This window comes from Eschrichtius robustus, chromosome 2 (genome assembly GCF_028021215.1).
Source record: "Eschrichtius robustus isolate mEscRob2 chromosome 2, mEscRob2.pri, whole genome shotgun sequence".
NCBI classification, from domain to species: domain Eukaryota; kingdom Metazoa; phylum Chordata; class Mammalia; order Artiodactyla; family Eschrichtiidae; genus Eschrichtius; species Eschrichtius robustus.
The window spans coordinates 76,507,186-76,529,603 of record NC_090825.1 but is presented as its reverse complement, the minus strand read 5'-3'; the positions used below and the strand labels follow the sequence as shown (position 1 = coordinate 76,529,603).

General features: G+C 36.5%; 1 protein-coding gene and 1 pseudogene across 4 annotated transcripts in view; both read left to right on the top strand.

The window, feature by feature from the left end:
* The window catches only part of LOC137755205 (E3 ubiquitin-protein ligase RNF19B pseudogene), a 42,210-nt pseudogene extending 28,718 nt beyond the window's left edge, over positions 1–13,492 (top strand).
* Positions 1–22,418, top strand: part of MCTP1 (multiple C2 and transmembrane domain containing 1) — a 550,214-nt gene that overhangs the window by 89,328 nt on the left and 438,468 nt on the right. The window lies entirely within an intron of this gene.

Genomic DNA, 22,418 nt, shown 5'->3' with positions numbered 1-22,418 from the left:
AATTCTTTTTGATGCTATTGTAAATGGAATTGTTTTATTAATTTCATTTTCAGTTTGTTCATTGCTACTCTATACACAATTGATTTTTTTATGTATTAATTTTGTATCCTGGAACCTTGCTAAACTTATTATTCCTAATAGTTTTGTAGTGAGTTCCTTAGGATTTTGTATGTTTAAGATCATGTCATCTGCAAATTGAGATTGTTTTACTTCTTCCTTTCCAATCTGGATGCTTTTTATTTTCTTGTTAATTGTTCTGGAAAGAATCTCCAGTGCAATGTTGAATAGAAGTGAAGAAGACATTCTTGCTTGTTCCTAATCTTAGGGGAAAGTATTCAGACTTTCACCATTAAGTATGATGCTGGCTGTGGGTTTTTCATAGATGCCCTTTATCATGGTGAAGATGTTTTAATCCTAGTTAGCTGAGGGTTTCTTTGCTTCCTCTGCCTGGAGTGCCCTTTCTTTTCTCTCATATCTGGTGAATACCCTCATATCCTCTAAGACCAGCTTAAATGTCTCCAGTCAACAAAGCTGATCCTTTCCCTCTTTCCACTTCTGTCTTTAGGGTTATAAGTCATAAAGGAATGGAAGAAATTGACTTACTGAGTCACTTTTAAAAAGGTTTTTTCAATTTGGAAAATATCCAATTATTAATTCAAGGCACTAAGATCAGAGCCCTCACAGATCATTCCATTTAACCTGCCGTGGGACTGATTTTAAGGCACAAAACTTGCACAGTGAATTTGCATAATACATTTTCAAAGTACATTTTCAAAGTACAAACTGATGCACATCTGTCTGCATAGTTAGTAATCATTTTCAAAGTACAAACTGATGCACATCTGTCTGCATAGTTAGTAATCCACGCGTTTGCAAAAATCTAATAAAAATGTGTCCTGAACATACAAGATCTAAAATGATAAATATTGAATATTCTGCAATAGAAAAGACATTGTGAGCTATCTGATCCAGTGAAATGAATTTTTCATTAAAATGGCATATTAATTGAAAACTGAAGATTAATGATTTTTACTTACCTGTATATTAAGTCACAATTCACTTCTTCCACTTTTCAAATAGTGAAAGCATTGAGTTTTGCCTTCACTTGAGCAGGTTAGCTTTTAACTTATTTTGCTGGCTTTCTTTCACTCACTCATTTACTTACTAACTCACCAATTACTTTATACAATTAATTTTAAAATGCTCATTTATAATTTCTATAGGAAAAGTAAATAAAAACAGAAATCCCTATTCTGCAGGAATTTATTTAATTAGAGAAATTAAAAGAATATAATGTGAAGTAGTTGATACAGACTTCTAGTTCAAGATAGCAGCCTCAGTACATGTGTCCGCTTCCCTTTGCCCTAACATATATGCACATGTCAGACATGCATGCACACAAAGGGTAGGCAAGCTGGGAAAACAGACTTATAAAACCATAGAAGAAATGTAAGCCTATTATTTATACCAACAAGTATAGTCTGTGATTCATAAACATAAATGGATGCAAAATATTACCAGATACTTGAGAAAACCCAGCAAAATGAAAGATGAACCAGGAGAGAGAATTCTAGACCAAAAAAAGAACAAAATAGAAATTAAAGTTTTTAAATTAATATCTTCAGGAAGATTCTAAATTTTTTGCATCCATAAATTAATATAAACATGATATGAGAAAATGAGCAATCAAAATTAAGAAAATAATCTGGGAAGTTAAATATATAATAATAAATTGCAATAAAGTTTGAGTTGGCTAAATCATGAGATGCTTGTAGTTGAAAATAAAGTAAGAATCTGGAAGATAAAGTGAAGGAAACTGTGTTAATTTCTTAGGACTGCCTTAACAAATTACCACAAACTTGGTGCTAAAATAACAGGATTTATATTCTCACAGTTCTGGAGGCCGGAAGTACGAAATCAAGGTATCAGCAGGGCTGGTTTCTTCTGGAGGCTCTGAGGGAGAATCTGTTCCATGTTTCTCTCTTAGCTTCTGGTGACTGCTGGCAGTCCTTGGTGTTCCCTGACTTGTAGATCCATCATTCCAATCTCTGCATCTTCACATGGCCTTCTCTTGTGTGCCAGTGTATCTATTTCTCTCCTCTTCTAAGGATTTGCCATTGAATTTAGGGATCACCCTAATCCAGGTTGGTCCCATCTAGAGATCCTTACTTTAATTACATCTTCAAAGACCCTTTTGCCAAATAAGGTTATATTCTGAGGTTTGAGATGGACATATCTTTTGGGGTCCACAATTCAATCCATTACAGGAACATACCACAGAACTGGAAAATATGAGAGTGAAAGTCTTTAAGGACCCGAGGAATAAATCTAGTTGGAGGTACCATTCAAGATATTTAACCACTGATACGGCATAGGCATAGACTGATCAAATGGAGGCTATCCAGTCAGAATTGATGCTAACTGAATATTAGCTCTGGATTCCAAAGCAGAGAAAGGGGGCAGTGAAACACAGGAAATAATCAAAGACATAGTAGAAGAAAATTTCTTCAGGCTTAAGAAAGGTTATTTCTTAATATTGAAAAAGTCTGGTAAGTATGTCAAGTAAGATAAATGAAAAAAAAAAAATCCTAGGAGAAAATAATTTGAATACTTTCTAGGGGAAATCCCATCCCTCCATAAGAGAAAATCTGAAAAGTTTCCAGTGAAAACAAATGGGTTACCTACAAAGCAATGTTAGAAATATGAATCAGATTTTTCATCCTAATTCCAGGTGCTAGAACACAAAATAGCAATATCTTCAACTAACTATTAGAAAAATTAGGAAAAAACAGTAATAAAGAAACTTTGTGTTCACAGTTTCTGGGCATTGAAACTGGAGTAGGTGGTGGGGAGAAACACTCTTCATTTTCATTTTATGCCCTTTTGTGCTTTTGTTTTTAAGAACAGTTTTAGGTTCACAGCAAATTTGAGTGGAAGGTACAGAGATTTTCCATCAGGTTTCCCCCACTATCTGGAAGTAGAGTGTTCCCATAAAACCCTTTCTAAACTGAAATGTCCTAAAGCAAAGAAGCAGTTACCTTAAGACACATCTTTTTGGATGGATGCACAAAATAAATCAAAATAAAACACAGATGCTCACAGACACAGTTCAAAGCTATGGTGGCTTGACGTTGAGATGCTGAGTAGTTCCCAGGGAAGGAGCTTGGAGGTGCCACTTTCGCTGCTCAGGGTGCAAGCTGCCTTTGTAACACCTCACTGCAGAACAAAGGCTGAGTGCTAATTTTGCTTTTTGCCTTTTTTGGTAAAAGCAAAAATCCTCTTTGGGTTTCTTTCAGTTAATGAAAACGGGTACTAATGTAGGTCTCTCATAAAAGCCATAAAGTGGACTTTGGAAAAGCGGGGCATACCTGTATTCCCTACCCCACCTATGGAAAGCCTCCTCCATCATCAACATCCCCCACCAGCGTGGTTACATTTGTTAAGCTTGACAAACCTATACTGACACATCATAATCTCTCAAAGTCCATAGTTTATGGTAGGGTTCATGCTTGGTGGTGTACGTTCTATGGATTTGGACATATGCATAATGACATACATCCACCATTATAATATACAGAGTATTTTCATGGCCCTAAAAATCCTCTGTGCTCCACGTATTCATCCCTCCCAACCCCTGGCAACCACTTTCTATCTCCATAGTTTTGCCTTTTCTGGAATATCAGATAGTTGGAATCATACAATATGTAGCCTTTTCAGATTGACTTCTTTCAGTTAGTAACATGCATTTAAAGTTCTTCCATGTCTTTTCATGGCTTGATAGCTCATATAATTTTATCACTAAATAATATTTTAATGAAATAACATTCCATTGTCTTCCAGCCTCTACCCATCCATTGTCTGGATGTGCCACAGTTTATTTATCAATTCATCTACTGAAGGGCATCTTGGTTGCTTCAATGTTCTGGCTGTTATGAATAAAGCTGCTGTAAACATCTGTGTACAAGTTTTTGTGTGGACTTAAGTTGTCACCTCTTTGGGTAAGTATCAAGGATCATGATTGCTGGATCGTATGGTAGGAGTGTTTGGTTTTGTAAGAAACTGTCAAACTGTCTTCCAAAGTGGCTGTATTGTTTTTGCATTCCCACCAGCAATGTATGAAAATTTCTGTTACTCTATATCCTTGCCAGAACTTGGTATTGTCAGTGTTCCAGATTTTGGTCATTCTAATAGATGTATCTGGTATCTGATTGTTGTTTTAATTTGCATTTCCTTTATTTGCTTATTTTCCATCTGTATATCTTCTTTGGTGAGGAGTCTGTTAAGGTCTTTGGCCCATTTAAAAATATTGTGTGCTTTATTGTTGAGTTTTAAGAGTTCTTTATATATTTTGGATAATAGTCTTTATCAGATGTCTTTTTTGCAAATATTTTCTCCCAGTCTGTGGCTTGTCTTCTTATTGTCTTGACATTGTTTTTTAAAGAGCAGAATTTTTAAATTTTAATGAAAGCCAGCTTATCAATTATTTCTTTCATGAATTGTATCTTTGGTGTTTTACCTAAAAAGTCATCACCATACCCAAGGTTATCCAGGTTTTTTCCTTTGTTATCTTCCAGGAGTTTTAGAGTTTTGCATTTTACATTTAGGTCTATAATCCATTTTGAGTTAATTTTTATGAAGGATGTAAAGTCTATGTCTAGATTAATTTTTTTTTGCATGTGGATGTCCAGTTGTTCCAGCATCATTTGTTGAAAAGACTATCTTTGTCCATGTTTTGCTGAAAGACTTACTTTCAGCTTCAGGTTCAGAGATTCACCAGCAAAATAACCACTCCACACTTTAATGAGCAAGAAATAAGGAAATTTATTATATAAGTAGTAAGTTACAATATAAGGACAAGTAATATGTATATATACAGAGAGAGAGAAATAAATGTACATACATCACCAATTTGGGGAGAACTAACAACGTCACCAAATTGGGAAAACAAGCAACATCACCAACCTGGGAGAATTTGCATCACCAAGTTGGGAGAACAAGCAATATAAATATATAGATAGATAGGTAGATAGATATAGATAAAAGTGCATACATCACCAATTGGGGAAACACCTACATCCAGATACAAGCAATGCTGGGAAGTCCCTGGAACAGCAATCTGGAATCCCAATTGGAAGGTCCCGGACAGTGTGTCCACCCCACGGGTGAGACTTCAGAGTGTCGCCCAAAGGAGTCCTGTTTTTAACGCCAAGCCGCGAGCTCATAATCATCAGCTTACGTGCAAATATGCAGCTCTGGCTATTATCATAAATGCTTTGATACTTTAGTCATAAGTCTCAAGGTGTTCACTGATCCCGGGAACTGGCCAGATTCCCAAGGACCAGGAAGTTCCGTGACTTACTCCCTTCCTTATCTGTTGGTTCCCAAGACTTGCTAGCACCATTTTGGCTGACCTGCACGTAGTCCAGCAGTTCAGTATGTGGCTTCTTTCAGGGTCTTTGTTTAGTCAAAGGCCTATTGTTGCCTCTGAAGCCTGAACAAGACTATTAATTTTCCCAACAGTCCATTATATTGCCTTTGCTCCTTTGTCAAAGATCAGTTGACTGTATATATGTGGTTCTATTTCTGCGTTCTCTATTCTGTTCCATTGATCTATTTGTCTATTCTTTCACCAACATCACACTATATTGATTACTGTAGCTTTATAGTAAGTCTTGAAGTTGAGTAGCATCAGTCTTCCAACTTTGTTCTTTTCCTTCAATATTGTGTTGGCTATTCCCAGGTCTCTTGCCTCTCCATATAAACTTCAGAATCAGTTTGTTAATATCCACAAAATAACTTGCTGGGACTGTGATTGGGACTGCATTGAATTTATAGCTGAAGTTGGGAAGAACTGACATTTTGATAATATTGAGTCTTCCTATCCATGAACATGGAATATTTCTCCATTTATTTAGTTCTTCTTTGATTTTATTCATCAGAGTTTTGTAGTTTTCCTCATATAGATCTTACACCTACTTTGCGAGATTTATACCTTAGTATTTTATTTTGGAGGGTGTTAATATAAATGGTACTGTGTTTTTAATTGCAAATTACACTTATTCATCGTTAGTAAATAGGAAAGCAGTTGACATTTGTATATTAATCTTGTATCCTGCAACCTTGCTGTAATTGCTTATTAGTTCCAGGAATTTTTAAAAAATTGATTCTTTTGGCTTTTTCTGCATAGATAATCATGTCATTTGCAAAACAGATAGTTTTATTTCTTCCTTCCCAATCTGCATACCTTTTATCTCCTTGTCTCACTGCATTAGTAAGGACTTCCAGCACGCTGTTGAAAAGGAGTGGTGAGAGGGAGCATCCTTGCCTTGTACCTGATCTTAGTGGGAAAGCTTTGAGTTTCTCACCATTAAGTAGGATATTAGCTGTAAATTTTTATAGGCTTTTTATAATCAAGTTGGGAAACTTCCCCTCTATTTCTGGTTTACTGAGGATTTTTATCATGAATATTGTTGGATTTTGTCAAATGCTTTTTCTGTGTCTATTGATATGATCATGTGATTTTAAAAAATTCTGTTGATATGAAGGATTATATTAATCGATTTTTGAATGCTGAACCAAATTTGTATACCTTGGCTGTTGTCTTAGTTTGTTCAGGCTGCCATATGAAATATCACACACTGGGAAGCTTATAAACAGTAGAAATTTATTTCTCACAGTTCTGGAGGCTGGAAGTTTGACATTGGGGTGCCATGGTCAGGTGAGGGCCCTCTTTTGGGTTGCAGACTTCGCATTGTATCTTAACATGGTGAAGGAGCTAGGGAGCTCTGTGGGATCTCTTTTACGAGAACAATAATCCCATTCACGAGGGCTCCACCCTCATGACCTAAGCACCCAAAGGTCCCACCTCCTACCAGCATCACATTGGGCATTAGGATTCCAACATGTGAATTTTGAGGCGGTGTAAACATTTAGACCATAGCAGTCATGGTGTATAATTCTTTTTAAAAATATGTTGTTTAATTCTATTTCTAATATTTTTGTTGAGGACTTTTGTGGCTATGTTCATGAGAGATATTGGTCTGTAGTTTTCTTGTATTGTCTTTGTCTGCTTTTGGTTGTAGGGTCCTTTAATACTTTTAAAAACATATACATGTGTTATCTCTATAATTTAAAAAGTTAATTTCAGTAATAACAAAAGAGTAGTATATGGCAGTGCTTCTCCAACTTTAATGTGTATATGAACCACTGAAGAATCTTATTAAAAACAGATTTTGATTCAGTAGGTCTTGGGTGATATCTGAGATTGTCTGTTGCTAAAGAACTTTCATGATAAGCTGATGTTGCTAGTCCTAGAACCATACTTTGAGTAGCAAAAGGTATACAGTACGTCCAATGAAGGGCGTAATAGTTTTTTTAAACCAAAATAATTAAATTGAAACTGGTTGAATTAAAAAATTTATTTATACTTAATGGCTAATGAGGGTTTAGAAGCTACCCCTAAAAAGTCATTTTATGATAATTAAGTACTACTTGGATTAAAAAAAAAAACCTGAAAGGAAAATTAACGACTTAATGTCCAGGGCTGGAGAGGGATGAAAGTCTGTGACATGAGTCTTAATTTGCTTCTGGAGATCAATACTTACCATCATTAACAAGATCAATATAGCAGTGTAGCTTAGAATAAAAGAGATTTTAGTTTTTTCTTGAATATTCTTTAACTCCTCTCTGAAAATTGCTGGATTTTCAATCCTGACCAATGCTGGGAAACATGAGTATAATATTTACTGATGTTGTCATTTATCCATTGGTTGGTTCATTCCTTTGTTCTTTTATATTTATTAGACACCCATTTTGTGGTGCTGAGTAAAGGAAGAGAGCATGTGCTGCTCCCTGAGTTCCCAACCATGCCTGGACACCCATAAAACTGAATTTCTATCAGGACATGAGCCTGGGACATGCAAGTCTGCAAAATGCAAAAGTTTGATCTGTTTTTTTTAAGAGGGGGAAAATCTCTAAGAATTACAGGCTATTTAACTTTAATAAGTTGGTTAAAAATGGAATGCAGTAGATTAATTTATGATAAATTGAAAGTATATTTTGTTTTTAATTTATTTAAAAAATTTTAAAACTTTCTATTTTATTTTTAACTCTACAAGTAACATAGATACTGTTTTTATAGCAATTAAGTAAATAAATGGGGACAGATAAAGTCTCTTGAATACTTCCCTCAACCCCAGTCACTATGCATTAAATATATATATGTGTATATGTATGCATGTGTATGTATAAATGTACATTACAGATAGATTGAGAAAGAGATAGGTCGCTACATAAATACATACATGAGTGGGTGTGAGTGTGTGATGTGTCTACATAATTAGTGTCTTACTGTACATATTCCACAACTTGATTTTTTTCATTAACATGTCTTAGAGATCTTACTGTGTTAGTCCATAAAGATTTACCTCGTTGTTTCTGCTACCCAGAATCCCTATTTAACTATTGCCTGGTGGATGATCATTTATGTTGCATCCAGCTTTTGCTCTTACCACTATGTACACTGCATTGAACCTCCCTGTGTGTGCCTCATTGTGCCCACCTGTGTGGGCATTTCTATCAGGTAAACACTGAGTAGTTAGACTGCTCTGTTTTAGGTTATACACCTTTTATGTTTTGTTAGATACTTCTAAATTGCTAAGTTACTTTGTGTAGATCTAATCTTATTGATATTACAAAGTATTAAATCTTAAAAGTGGGCTTTGAAAAACAACTTGTTCCTGCTCAGTTTAATTTCCTCAGTAATAAACCATAGCCCTGGAGATAAGGAGGGGGAGAAAGAAAAGCAATATATTTGAAGTGAAGCTTTGGATTTGAATTAATAATTTTCTTACTAGTGAAATTTAGAAAACTGCTTTGCAATATACAGTGGTCAGGCACCCAGTTAGCTGGACTTCCCAAACCTAAAGCCAGTAATCAATAAAGTAGCATCAATCTGAGGGTCATTATTGAAGTTCCTCTGGTTTTACTCTTAATTAAAAACATTGAACAGAATAAAAAGCAAGCTTAATAAAACTGAACATAGCTTAAGAATAATGGGGGTGTTGGGCTGTTTTGAAAAAGTGACCATTAAAAGTAGAATCTTCCTCATTGGTGATTCCATCCAGTGATTCATTTCATTTATGTTTAGACTGAATTCAATCAGCAGGTAACTGGCTCTCCTTCTGGCTGGATACTTTCCACCCTCAGCTCTTCCCAGCCCTTCTCCACCTGGCTCCTCATTCTGTGGTCCAGTGCAGACATACCTGCCTTCACTGTTCATACTCAGGCTATTAGTGCTAAGTCTGTGTTTCTTACAGAACTCCTTCATACTCTTATGGATTATATCTGTTCTTTTCCCCCTCTCTCTTCACTAGTCATTGGACTCCTTGAGGACTGAACCATGAATTATCCATTATTGTAGCCCCAGCTGGCAGCACTGAGCTTAGGAGCCTAGTGGTTAAGGATGTGAACTTCAGACAGATCTGTGTGCAAACTTCAGCTCTGCCACTTTCCAGCTCCGTGTATTATTGGGGAAATTGCTTGAGACAGTGATGCTTCAGTTTGCTTATCTGTAAATTGGGGCTGTCTACCTTAAGAGATTGTTTGACCAGGATTAATTTTAATATCTGAGTGCTTGGTGCAGTATAAACAATGAAGTGATAACTGCTGTTATTATTATTGTCATTGTTGAAATATAGTTTAAGAAGAACTAAGAAAAACTTAGTTCTATAAAAGAGGGCTAATGTATTATAAAAATGTAGAAGAGGGCTATTGTATTATAAAAATGTAACCCAAATTTCCCAGTCTCTTTTATTTTCTAATATAAGGAATAGATATGTTACCTTCGTTTTCATCTAGAATAAACTGTATCTCTCTGCATTTATTTAACACAGACTTAGGGATCTCAATGCAAAATATATTTAGGTTTCCAAGATGTATGTTTTATCAGGCACTTCAAAATTTGACACTTACTCTTAATAATGATGAAAATATTCAGGAATGAACAAGCACCCTGAGTACCTCAGTGGTCTCCTATTTGGCCCAAGGTAGCAATTTCAAAAAGGTGAGGGATCACATCTAAAGAAAACAAATGAACATTTTTAGAATGCAATCTCCTAGCTGGCATACTCGGCTTCCCAGATCTTTAATTATCCTTTGGGGGTTAACTCATATATCTCTCTAGTTTCTGTAGGTATAAAGTAGTCTTTGCACCAAGAGCTATACTGCTACCATTGAAATCTGGGTCTAGGAATTATGATTTACCTCTTAGCTTAGTCATTTTTTGCCTACTCTTCCCCATGTTTATTTCAGACAGCCCCTGTGCTCTTTTAACAGGGCATCTGGATTCAAACCCATACCTTTTATAGTGTCTGCCTGTCAAGTTGGTACTGCTTCTGAAACCCTTTCTCCTCCCTCCTTTCCTTCTCTGATTTTATGTGCATCCTTTAATTCTCTCTTTCCTTCTAGAAAAATGCAGGTCACCAGCAGAACCCCTTTCTAAAAGCACGCTGCCCAGGGAGCTCCATTTCCTGTGCTCCCCACCATTGCCGAATATCTCCTGCTTTCTATTTTCTCTTGTCTTCTGTCACAATAGTCTCTCTCTCTCTTTTTATTCTTTTAGAAATAGATATGAAATATTATCTCTTTTAGAAGAGTGAATTTTTATTTTCACATCCCCTCTGAGCTCCTGTGGGTAGTGGTAACAGGAAAGCAGATATTGTATATCGAAATTGTCATCTCCAGTCAAGTTGTCTGTGTGATAAAACTTGAGATTCTGTGAGGCTGGTGTGTCCTGGAAATGTTATAAGCAAGAACTTCTCTGCCGTTGATCATTCCGAATCCCTGGACTGTATTATTCTAGGGTGTGCTGTGAATAAGGACACTCTTGGTGCCACTCCCTGCACTTTGATTGCCTGCCGTCTCTCAGTCTTGAGATTCAAGGTCTCGAAGGCCTGGCCAGACTCCACCTCATACTTCTGCTGCTGACAAATTAACCAACCTGCCTTTCTATTTTGAACCGTCTCTGAAAGCTTTGCAACAGTTTCTTATTGCCAAGGTCTCTGCCCCCAATTTGAAAGCCTTAGAAGTCTTGCCTTTTCCCTTCCATCCATCTGGCCTCATTTGATCAATGACCACCCTCATGGCTAGGTCTCAGTTTCTTTGGATGCTATTTTGTGTGTTCAGAAAGTTCCTTTCCATGCCCTTCACCTCCTGCCCTGATCCGAGGCCCAAATGTGGAGCGGGCTATTTTGGTTGCTTTTTCCTCTTGGAGGGTTCCGGTTTAGGCATGATGCTGAACATGGAATTTTATTTTCTTTCATGTAGGTGCCATAAGAGTCATTGTTATCTCCAAGATATTGGTTAAAAACTAAGGTATTGGATAGTGATTGTACATATTCCTGAATACCTACATAAAATAGGAGATTTTTGAAAACAGATCCTAAGAAGGAAACTCCTAATGATGGAAAGCCAGTGAAGTGAGTATTTTAAAGGGTGTCTTAACTTGTTTTTCCCTCAAATCATGCCTATGGGTGCCACCTGATCGTAATATAAGACCCTGCCCTCCCCTTTCCTTCATACAGCTTCAAGTTCCCGTTCACAGTAACAGATAACTTCTCAAGGCAGTGGAGTGGGTGAGGCAAGTTATAGGGAGCCAGACTGCCTGGGTTTGAATCTCACCTTGGCTACTTATTAGGTGTGTGTTCTCAAGTGACATTTTTTAATCTGTTTTGTAATTTTCCCATGAATAAAATGGGCATGATAATATTACCTACCTCAGAGTGTTCTTAGGTAAATTTTATATAAGTTAAAATCTACCTTATTATTGTCTTGAACTAAAATAAGAAAATGCACTCCTAAGTATCTGGGCTGTAGCTGATAAAAGACTAAAATTTTTTCTTAAGTTATGTACATTTATCACATCTTTTATTCTCTGCCTGTATGCTCCTTGTATGTTTGTCCATGTTAACAGCTCATAGTTTATCTTAGAGAACATTGGATGGCGAACATGTTCCACATAAATATTACTTCGTAAAGGCTTTTCAGTGATCTTGGTGATAAAGTGCACATTGTCTTGGGTTTGCAAGGCTCTCAAAATATTTAAATCCTATAGTCTTAATCAGGCTGATTTAACTCTGTATATTTGGTCTATTTGTTAACTTCATCCAATGCTTTTAATGTAAATATAATCTGTTCTCCCAGAATGGTGAGGCTTGAGCGAGGTCATCGATGAGTGAAAATCCTTTGTAAACAGAAACATGCTATGCAAATATAAAATATATTAATAATAGCCTTATGAACTCACAAAATAGTGAGTTATCTTCAGGTGAAAATAAGGCAGGTGTGGTTAGATTCATATAGTCATGAAAGCCTTGAAGATGATAAAAAGCGCATGAAGTTTGCCTCTAATTTGTTGATCAATGACTATGATTACTTATTTGCTTGTAAATATCTTCAGCTATTTAACTTTAACCATGCTTGACGTGATTTTTAAAATATATCAAGTTTAGGAGAGCATAATTTTGTTGCCCTCTAACATTTATTAGGGTAGAACTCATTTTAAAGTTTTGAGGAAAGTGACTACCCTCCTTCGAAAACTCAAGGTAAATCCACTTAAATGACAGGTGAAATGTTACCTGCTTTACCTTTGATAATACTTTATTCTCAAGATTCTAGTTTCTCAAGAAACTAGAGCCCTCAAGAATCCCAGCATTGGGGAAAGTAGCCTTGAAGGTCTAACTCGCATGTTGAGCACCAGTGGAAGCCCTACAGATGGACTCAGTGTTACGCGGGGTCCATACAGCAAAACAGCCAGCTTTGCAGCCCTCTCAGGGGGCACACTGAGTGGTGGCATTCTTTCCAGTGGCAAGGGAAAATACAGCAGGTTAGAAGTCCAAGCCGATGTCCTAAAGGAAATTTTCCCCAAAGACACAGACAGTCTTGGTGCAATTAGTGACAACGCAAGCACTCGTGCTCTGGCCGGTTCCATAATCAGTTCCCACAGCCCACAGGACAGAGAATGCAACAATATGGAAATCCAAGTGGACAGTGAAGCCAAACCAAGCCCCTATCAGCTGGTGAGCAGAAGCAGCACGGAGGACGCACTCCATGTTCATGCGCACATGGCGGAGAATGAAGAAGAAGGCGGTGGTGGAGGTGATGGTGGCGATGGTGGCGGCGGTGGCAGCAATGAAGAGGAGCCCCCTCTGCAAACACCAAAGCTGTGAACAGAAAGACTGCCAGGCCAGCAGACCTTGGGGCACCAGCCTGGCCCAGCCCAGAGCACCTGCAGTGACCTGGAGAGCTCCGATACGCAGTCCGATGATGTGCCAGACATCACCTCAGATGAGCGTGGCTCCCCCGGCTGCCAAGCCGCAGCCCCTCAACACCCAGAGCCCCAGGTGCGCCGAGCCCAAGTGCGCCTGTGAACCTCTCTGCCCCAGCTCGGGGGGCAACTGTCTTGAAGCCGGAAGATGCAGAAGCCAGAGTATGAAGTGGAATGAATGCTTCTGTTCTGAGAAGCACACGTGTAACTGCATCTTTTGGAATCTTTTTTTGGGGGGGGGGCAGGGATTTACGCATTTTATTTCAGAGATTCTCTGGTCACAGGCTTTCCCCAGGGGAATTCTGAGAAATTTGCAATTTCTTACCAGATGAAACATGGAAACTTTGCCCTTAGTTCCACCCCGCATCCCCTTTGCCCCCCACCCTTATTTAGTTTTAATTTATTGGTTAAACTGATGGTGGCAATCCGTGAGCTGTGTTGAAGAGTGTACAGATGTATGTGTGTATATTGTATGTATGCTAAGATATTACTCAAGGACACATTTTAATAAAGATTTCTGTCGTAAAAAAAAAAACACAAAAAAACCCTTACCTGCCCACGTTCTCCGCTTCTATTCCCTGCTGCCCCTTGCGCGTGCAGGTACTCCCGCCCGGCAAGCAAGCGACTTTTTTTTTTTTTTTTTTTTAATATATTTATTTATTTATTTATTTTTGCCTGCCTTGTGTCTTAGTTGCTGCTCCCGGGCTTCTCATTGCAGTGGCTTCTCTTGTTACGGAGCCCGGGCTCTAGGTACACGGGCTTCAGTAGTTGTGGCTCGTGGCACACGGGCTTAGCTGCTCGGCGGCATGTGGGATCTTCCCGGACCAGGGATTGAACCTGTGTCCCCTGCATTGGGGGGCGGATTCTTAACCACTGAGCCACCAGTGAAGTCCTAGCCTATTCACTGGCCTATTCACTATCAGAAGATCTCACCAGCAAATAGTGCATTCCCTCAAGATGTCTCTGCTGATATGGAAAAATAGGAAGGAAATATCACTGGAACCATAATAGGCCTTTATAAACTTTGGCTTCACTGTTGACACAAACAGCCATTGTGTTCTTAAATCCTCTGACACCCTTTAAGTATCCTAGGAAGGCTGATAATGACAAACATGTAAGCTAAAATAAAATCTGCTTTATTTTATGGTATATGGTTTTAAATGCTTTTTCAAGATGTATAAAAGCATTTGTCAACTTCTGTTAATTTTTATTAAAATCAAAACTTACCCCCTTGATTGTAACATCTTTACATATACAGATATCTGTATACATATTTACACTTTCATTGTATTGTATACATATTTACACTTTCGTTGTATCCTACCAGTTCCCTAAAAGAGATTTGAAAAAGGTTAAGATAAATAACATATGCATAATAAAACTCATGAATTTCTACTAGACAATACTCTAGAACTTGGAAAAGAAAAGGAAATAGATTTGCTCAAAAAGAGGCTAATATAGTTATGTCATGACCAGCTGATTTATTTGACCCTTAGCTTCTTGGAAGCTAGGAAAAAAATGGAAGTAGTCTGAATTATATATTCTCAGTATCATAAAGGGAAAAAAAAGTCAAATTCTTAATGTATTATATTTAAATGTGGTTTTATATACATGATTTATCGCACATTGGAAAAGACTAACGCAAAACATGTGTCTGTTTTACTAAATTTATATTTGTAAGTACTTTGCTTAGGGTAATGTGAAAAGTTTTTTCATTCCCTGGGCGTACTCTCTCTGTGCACACAATTTTGGGTAGCAGAAGGGTATGGGTGATAGGGAAAATTTTGCCATAGAGAAAAGAGTGAAAATTTTGAGTGTATCTAATTTTTAGAATATTGGCCATATAGATAGGATTCTGACTTTCATAGTAACTAGCTGTCGCAACAATTGGGAAGTAAGGTTGAATGAAAAGAAATTGATTTTAAAGTTTGGAATTTGTCTAGAGAATGAAGACCTGTATCTTTAACATAGCTATTTGGAGTTTGATTCCCAAAGCTCTGGTCTCTCTAAAATCTTAGCCTAGGAAATTCTTCTTTATTCAATAGGAGGGGAAGACAAATGGAATACTCACTATACTAATGCACTTGTAACATATTTGAAAAAATTAAAGGAAAGCAACTCATAGAGACTCATAACTGAGAGGCATGGGATGAATAAGAAGGTGTAGTGGTAGAAAAGAAAAACGGATTTCTTCTTTGGGTGAAACGATGAAGACTCTGGCAGATGGCTTTCTAGATTAGTAGCCTCCTTTACAGATTCATATGTGATACAAGGTAATGTAAATATAGATTGGCTTATTCTCTTGTATTTTCATTAGCGTTATTAAACCTTCTGTTTGAAACCTAAGGGCACATAAAAGTTTCTTTAAAAAAAGCTTTATTCTGTGTAAATTAACTTTTAGTCTAAACACAAGTATTTTTAATGTGAACCCTGGCATATTTTAACATATCATGATGAATAGATTTTATGTTTTCATTATGACAAGTAAAATGAAAAGAATAGAGAACATGAACTTACCAATTTGTATTTATTTCTATTAGGTACTTTGTTCTTCAGAATCAAATAACTTGTAATAAAGTTGTAAGAATTCATAACTAGCTGTACATTGTTTAACTGTACAAGACTTTCCCTTATATTTGACTCATGCTGGTTCACACCATTATCATCCTCCATAAAACCAAATATATAAGTTAATTTTCAATTTCTTTTGGAGTTTTGCAGGTTTCAGAATTGTAGTCTCATAGAGGAGTTTTATTTATTTTTGGTTGCTTATGTTGTCAAAACAGGAGTTAATTCTCAAACTTTATCAATTATCCGTGTAGTAAATCAATCTCTTCTGTCAAATTTCTTCTCAAATATACATCAAATAGCATTTGTATAGTACTTAAGACATGAAACATGCTTTGTGTCTTAGGTGTGTTCATTCATTTATTGATTCTCCAAATGGTCTTGATAGGGAAGGAATTATTTTTATCCCTGTTTTTCCAGTAAGGAAACTGAGAAGCAGGCAGCTAGTAGGTGACATGTATTTCAGGTTTCAACAGCTCAACTCTTTTCTGGGTTTCATATCGAAAGTTAACACTTAAGTCGATTTGCTCCCAATTTTGCATGGGAGGAGATTAAAAAATCAATGTCTATGGAATATGTGTCTAAAAAGAAGAGGTTTAGCAGGGAAAAAATACATAAATAAATAAATATATAATCAATACATAGTTGATTAACCATGTTGTGTTAGTTTCAGGTGTACAACAAAGTGATCAGTTATACATATACGTGTATCTATTCTTTTTCAAATTGTTTCCCCATTTAGGATGTTACATAATATTGAGCAGAGTCCCCTGTGTTATACAGTAGGTCCTTGTTGGTTATCCATTGTAAATATAGCAGTGTGTACATGTCAATCCCAAACTCCCTAACGATCCCTCCCCCCCACCCTTCCCCCCTGGTAACCATAAGTTCGTTCTCTAAGTCTGAGTCTGTTTCTGTTTCGTAAATAAGTTCATTTGTATCATTTTTTTTTTAGACCCCACATATAAGCCATATCATATGATATTTGTTTTTCTCCGTCTGACTTACTTCACTTAGTATGATAATCTCCATGTCCATCCATGTTGCTGCAAATGGCATTATTTTGTTCTTTTTAATGGCTGAGTAATATTCCATTGTATATATGTACCACATCTTTATCCATTTATCTGTCAATGGACATTTAGGTTGCTCCCGTGTCTTGGCTATTGTAAACAGTGACACAATGAACATTGGGGTACGTGTCTCCTTTTGAACCATGTTTTTCTCCGGGTATATGCACAGGAGTGGGATTGCTGGATCATATGGTAGCTCTATTTTTAGTTTCTTAAGGAACCTCCAGACTATTCTCCATAGTGGTTGTACCAATTTTGGTGTATTGTTTTTGATAGTGCAGAACTGTTTCTCTCAATTAGATAACTGACTCCAGAATAATTGAGTTCTGTCATTATATTCAGCACCTCAGACATCTTTTTCTCATGTCTTAATTTTTGTTTTTAATTAAGATAATGACGTGATTTCTTAGAAGTGACTTCTCTGTAGGCTAATTGGAGATTCTAAATGTCTGGGCATCAAAATTCAGTGGCAATTCCAGAAGACATAAATGGTGGAGAGCTAATTGTATCCTTTCCAGATTTCCCTTCCAGGCTGTAGTGTGCCACTGGCATGCTTGTGTTAGAATCACACTCTGCTTTAAAACACAGCAAAATTGAGGCAGTTGAAGGCCATTAATAAAAGGCTGATAGCTTCATCTTCTAAGCTTACTTTTCTCTGGAATATACTTCAATCTCTTTGTGTATTATGTCTCTCCTGCCAAGCATGGATATTAAAGCCACCAATCAATATTTTCCATGTCATTTAATCTCCCAGTCTATTTGTTGATTCTCTGGAAGTGCACAGTCGGGAGGACATGATAAGTTAGGTGTTTTCTGAACCGGCAAGTTTAGTTTATTTAAACCTTAAACACTAATTACACATATGTGGAAAAATGCAAATTATAGCCTGTGCAAATTACATCATCATCAACAGTATTTCACCGAAGTGTAAGCTTTAGGGTTCCTATTCCCCACACACCCTATGGTGTGGAGAGATGTTGTAACAGAAAAGGGGCTTTATCTCTCAGTGATTTCAAGGCTTTCTTGTTTTTCCCCAGCTTTATTGAAATATGATTGACATGAAACATTGTGTAATTTTAAGGTTTACAGTGTGCTGATTTGATACACACATATATATTGCAAAATGGGTACCACAATAAGGTTAGTTAACATAGCCTTACCTCACATAATTACCATTTTGTTGTTGTTGTTATGGTGATAACATTAAAGCTCTACTCTTACAGAATTTTTCAAGCATACCAGTATTGTTAACTATAGTCACCACGCTGTAATTGGATCCCCAGAACAAATCTTATAACTGAAAGTTTGTACCTTTTGACCTACATCTCCCCATTTGAGAGATTTGAGGGGTTGCCTCAGCCCCTGGCAACCACCATTCTATTTTCTGTTTCTATGAGGTTGAAGTTTTTAGAGTCCACATATAAGTTAGATCATACAGTATTTGTCTTTCTCTGTCTGACTTATTTCACTTAGCATAATGCCCCCAGGATCCATCCATGTTGTTACAAAAGGCAGGGTTTCTTTTATTTTTCATGCCTGAATAATATTCCTTTGTGTGTGTGTGTGTGTGTGTGTGTGTGTGTGTGTGTGTGTGTGTGTGTGTGTGTGTGCGTGCATGCAACATTTTCTTTATCTGTTCATCCATTGATGGACACCTAGTTTGTTTCCATGTCTTGGCTTATTGTAAATAATGCACATTCTGTATTTCCTTGGCTGGTGTACCTTGCCCTTCAAGGCCATCAGACCAGCATATAAGATGCCTGCACGGTATCTCCACAGACATTTCCTTGCCTCCATTCTCAATATCATGGCTTCCTTTTCTTTCTGTCCTACAACAATGCAGACATTAAAAAAATAACTTACTGAGGTTTAACTTACATACAATAAAAAGCACAGATTTCAAGAGTACAGTCTGATGGGTTTTGACAAATGTGTACACCGTGTATTTCCGGCATCCTAGGAAGTCCCATCATGTCCCTTTGCAATCACTCCACTCCTCTCACTCAGGGAGCCACTGATCTAATTTTTGTCACCATAGATTAGTTTTGTTTGTTATAGAATTTCATATAAATGAAATACTGACTTCTTTCATTCAAAATGTCTGTGAGATTATCTGTGGTGTTGCATGTATAGGCAGTTCATCAGTTCTTATTTCTGAGTAGGATTTCATTGTGTCACTATACTACAAGTTGTTTCTTCATTCACCTGCTGATGGACATTTGGGTTATTTCTAGTCTGAGACTCATATAAACAATGCTATATGAGACTGTATGTATGAGACTCTGTGTTTTAGTAAAACTTTTTATTTTGAGATAATTATAGATTTCACATGCAGTTTTAAGAAGTAATATGGAGAGATTCCATGTACCTTGTATTCAGTTTTCTCCAGTTTTCTCCAGTTTCTCCAACATCTTGCAAAATTACAATACATTATCACTACTAGGAAATCGATATTGATACAGTCCACTGATCTTATTCAGATTTTTCAGTTTTACTCATTTCTGTGTGTGTGTGTGTGTGTGTATTTAATTTTAGGCATTTTTATCCCATGTGTAGTTTTGTATATCCACCACCATAGTCAGATTCAGAACAGTTCTATTACCACAGAGATCTCTCATGTTGTCCTTATATAACCACAAGCATCTCTCCCATTCCTTACCCCTGGAAACCATTAGTGTGTTCTCCATCTCTATAATTTTAGCATTTCAAGAATGTTATAAAAATGGAATCATGCAGTGTGTAACTATTGAGATTGGAATTTTTTAACTCAAATTAATTCCCTTGAAATTTACCTAAATTTTACATCTACCAATGGTTCCTTCCCATTGAATGTTGTTTCAGTTTTTGGATATGATATATAAAGCTGTCACAAATATCAGCTTACAAGTTTTTGTGTGAACATACATTTTCATTTCTCTGGTATAAATTGCCCAAGAGCACAGTTGCTGGGTCATATGGTAACAGTATGTTTAAAGAAACTGCCCAACTGTTTTCCAGAGTGTCTGTACCATTTTACATTTTCAGCATCAGTGTATGAGTGACCCAACTTCTCTGCATCCTCATCAGCCTTTGATGTTGTCACTATTTTTTACTTTAGCTGTTCTTAAAGGTTTGTAGTGGTATCTCATTGTGGTTTTAATTTGTTTCCTTAATGGCTAAAGATGCTGAACATCTTTTCATGTGCTTATTTGCCATCTGCCTATCTTTTTTGATAAAATATCTCTTCATGTACTTTGTCCATTTTCTGTTTGGATTGTCTGTTTCTTTCCTGTTCAGTTTTGAGAATTCTTCATATTTTCTAGATACTAGAACTTTATTAGATAGGAAGTTTGCAAATATGTTCTCCTGTCCACAGCTTGTCTTTTCATCCTCTTATACAGGTCTTTCACAGAGCAAAAGTTTTTAATTTTGCATAAGTCCATTTTATCAATTTTTCCTTTTACTCATCTTGGTTTTGGTGTCATCTGAGAACTGTTTGCTTAGCCTTAGATTTCAAAGATTTTTTCCAGTGTTTGTTTCTAAAATATGTTTTTTCTAAAGGCTTTATGTTTTTACATTTTATATTTAATCTGTGATCCGTTTTGAATAAATTTTTGTATTAGGTGTTTAAGCCTTAGATCGAGGTTCATTTTTTTTCTTTTTTGCCTAAAAATGGCCTATTGATCTAGCACTGTTTTTGATTTTGAAGTGGCTATCCTTCTATTGAATTTCGTTTGCATCTTTGTTAAAAATCAGTTAGTGTATTTTGTGGGTCTTTTTCTGGGTTCTCTGTTCTCTGCCATTGATCTGTTTTCTATTCCTCCACCAATAGTACACTGACTTGATTATTGTATCTATATAGTAAACCTTATTATCAGTTAGAGTGATTTTTCTCTCCACTTTATTCTTATTACCATTGTTTTAGCTATCCTAGGGCCTGTGCCTCTCCATATAAATTTTAGAGTAAGCTTGTCTATGTCTACAGAGATGGGATTTTGATGGGAATTTTGATAAGAATAAACCTATATATCAATTTGGAGAGGATAACATTTTACTATGTTTAGTTTTCCAATCCATGAGCAAGGTGTGTCTCTCCATTTATTTGTCTTTGTTTTGGTTCATCAGCATTTTGCAATTTTTAACGTTTAATTTTAAGATCCCATACATGATTTGTGATTTTTATACTTAAATATATAATTTTTTGAAGTGATTCCAATTAGTATTATGGTTTAACTTCAGTTTCTGCAGATTCATTGTTAGAAATGTGATGGATTTCTGTGAGTGATCTTGTATCCTTGCAACATTGCAAGCATTAGAAACATTCAGAATTAAAGTGTTTTATTTCCGGAAAAAATGTGTCAAGAGTATTTTGAACAGTGCTTGCCACTTTCTTCTCATTGTATAACCTGTGATACAGAGTGAGCAGCTTCTTTATCTTGACAAATTGTCATACTCTTTTCTAAGTTTGGATCAGCTTCCAATGTTTTATCCTTTGTGCCTTCAGTGTCATAAAATACATCTGAGAGTGACTTCAAGGGGAAGTTTTTGGCAAGTGTGACTTCTGGGACATCTTCACCTTTCCATCACAACCACTTTTCTCGTTTATGTCAATAGCTGTACTTCACTAAGTTCCTTTAGCTGCCTGTCTAGAGTTTCTCCAATGGTGACAGTGTCAACATTTCCACAGTCAGCTATTTCTTCTATAATCTCATTTATATTTGATTCAAATTTCACTTCCAATGATGCTGTTGTTTGTTTCTTTAATATGTTTTCATCTTTGTTGGCCAATTCTCTCTTCCACTTACTCATTTTTGTAAGATGTCACATGAGTTTACCAGTGGGAGACAAGGAGGCATCAAAAGTACATTCTTTGCTATCTGTGAATGAACTGAAGAACAGATACACAGTGACCAGTTGCTAACAGACATAAAAAGAAGTGATATGATTAGTTACTGATCATGATGCACATGTTTTTTTACGCTGATTTGTGAACTGAGGGCCTGGCAGCAAAATTTGTGCTTTATACAATTACTTACAGTTAATCTATCATGGTAACTGAACTGTGAACTATGTTATTGAGGAACTGCTGTTTTTAACTAAACCATGATCACTGAACCCCATGCATGTTGGAACTGTGCAAAGTGAGGACTGCCTCTGTGTGTGTGTGTGTGTGTGTCTATAATACAATGTCAAGATGTGTGATAATTGCTGTGAAGTAAAACGAAGAGGGAATGGGGATATTAAATGTGAGTGGGGAGTGCTGTTTTATATCATTATGGAAGTCCTGTTCATGAGCTAACTTTTGAGCAAAGAGACCTGAGTGAAGTGATTAAATAAACTAACACACCATTGTAAAGCAGTTATACTCCAATAAAGATGTTAAAAAAAAAAAACCTACAAAAAAATAAAAAATAAATAAATAAAACATTGCTAAGGTCAGGGAGAGGAAAATATGTGGAAGGAATAGCAAATGC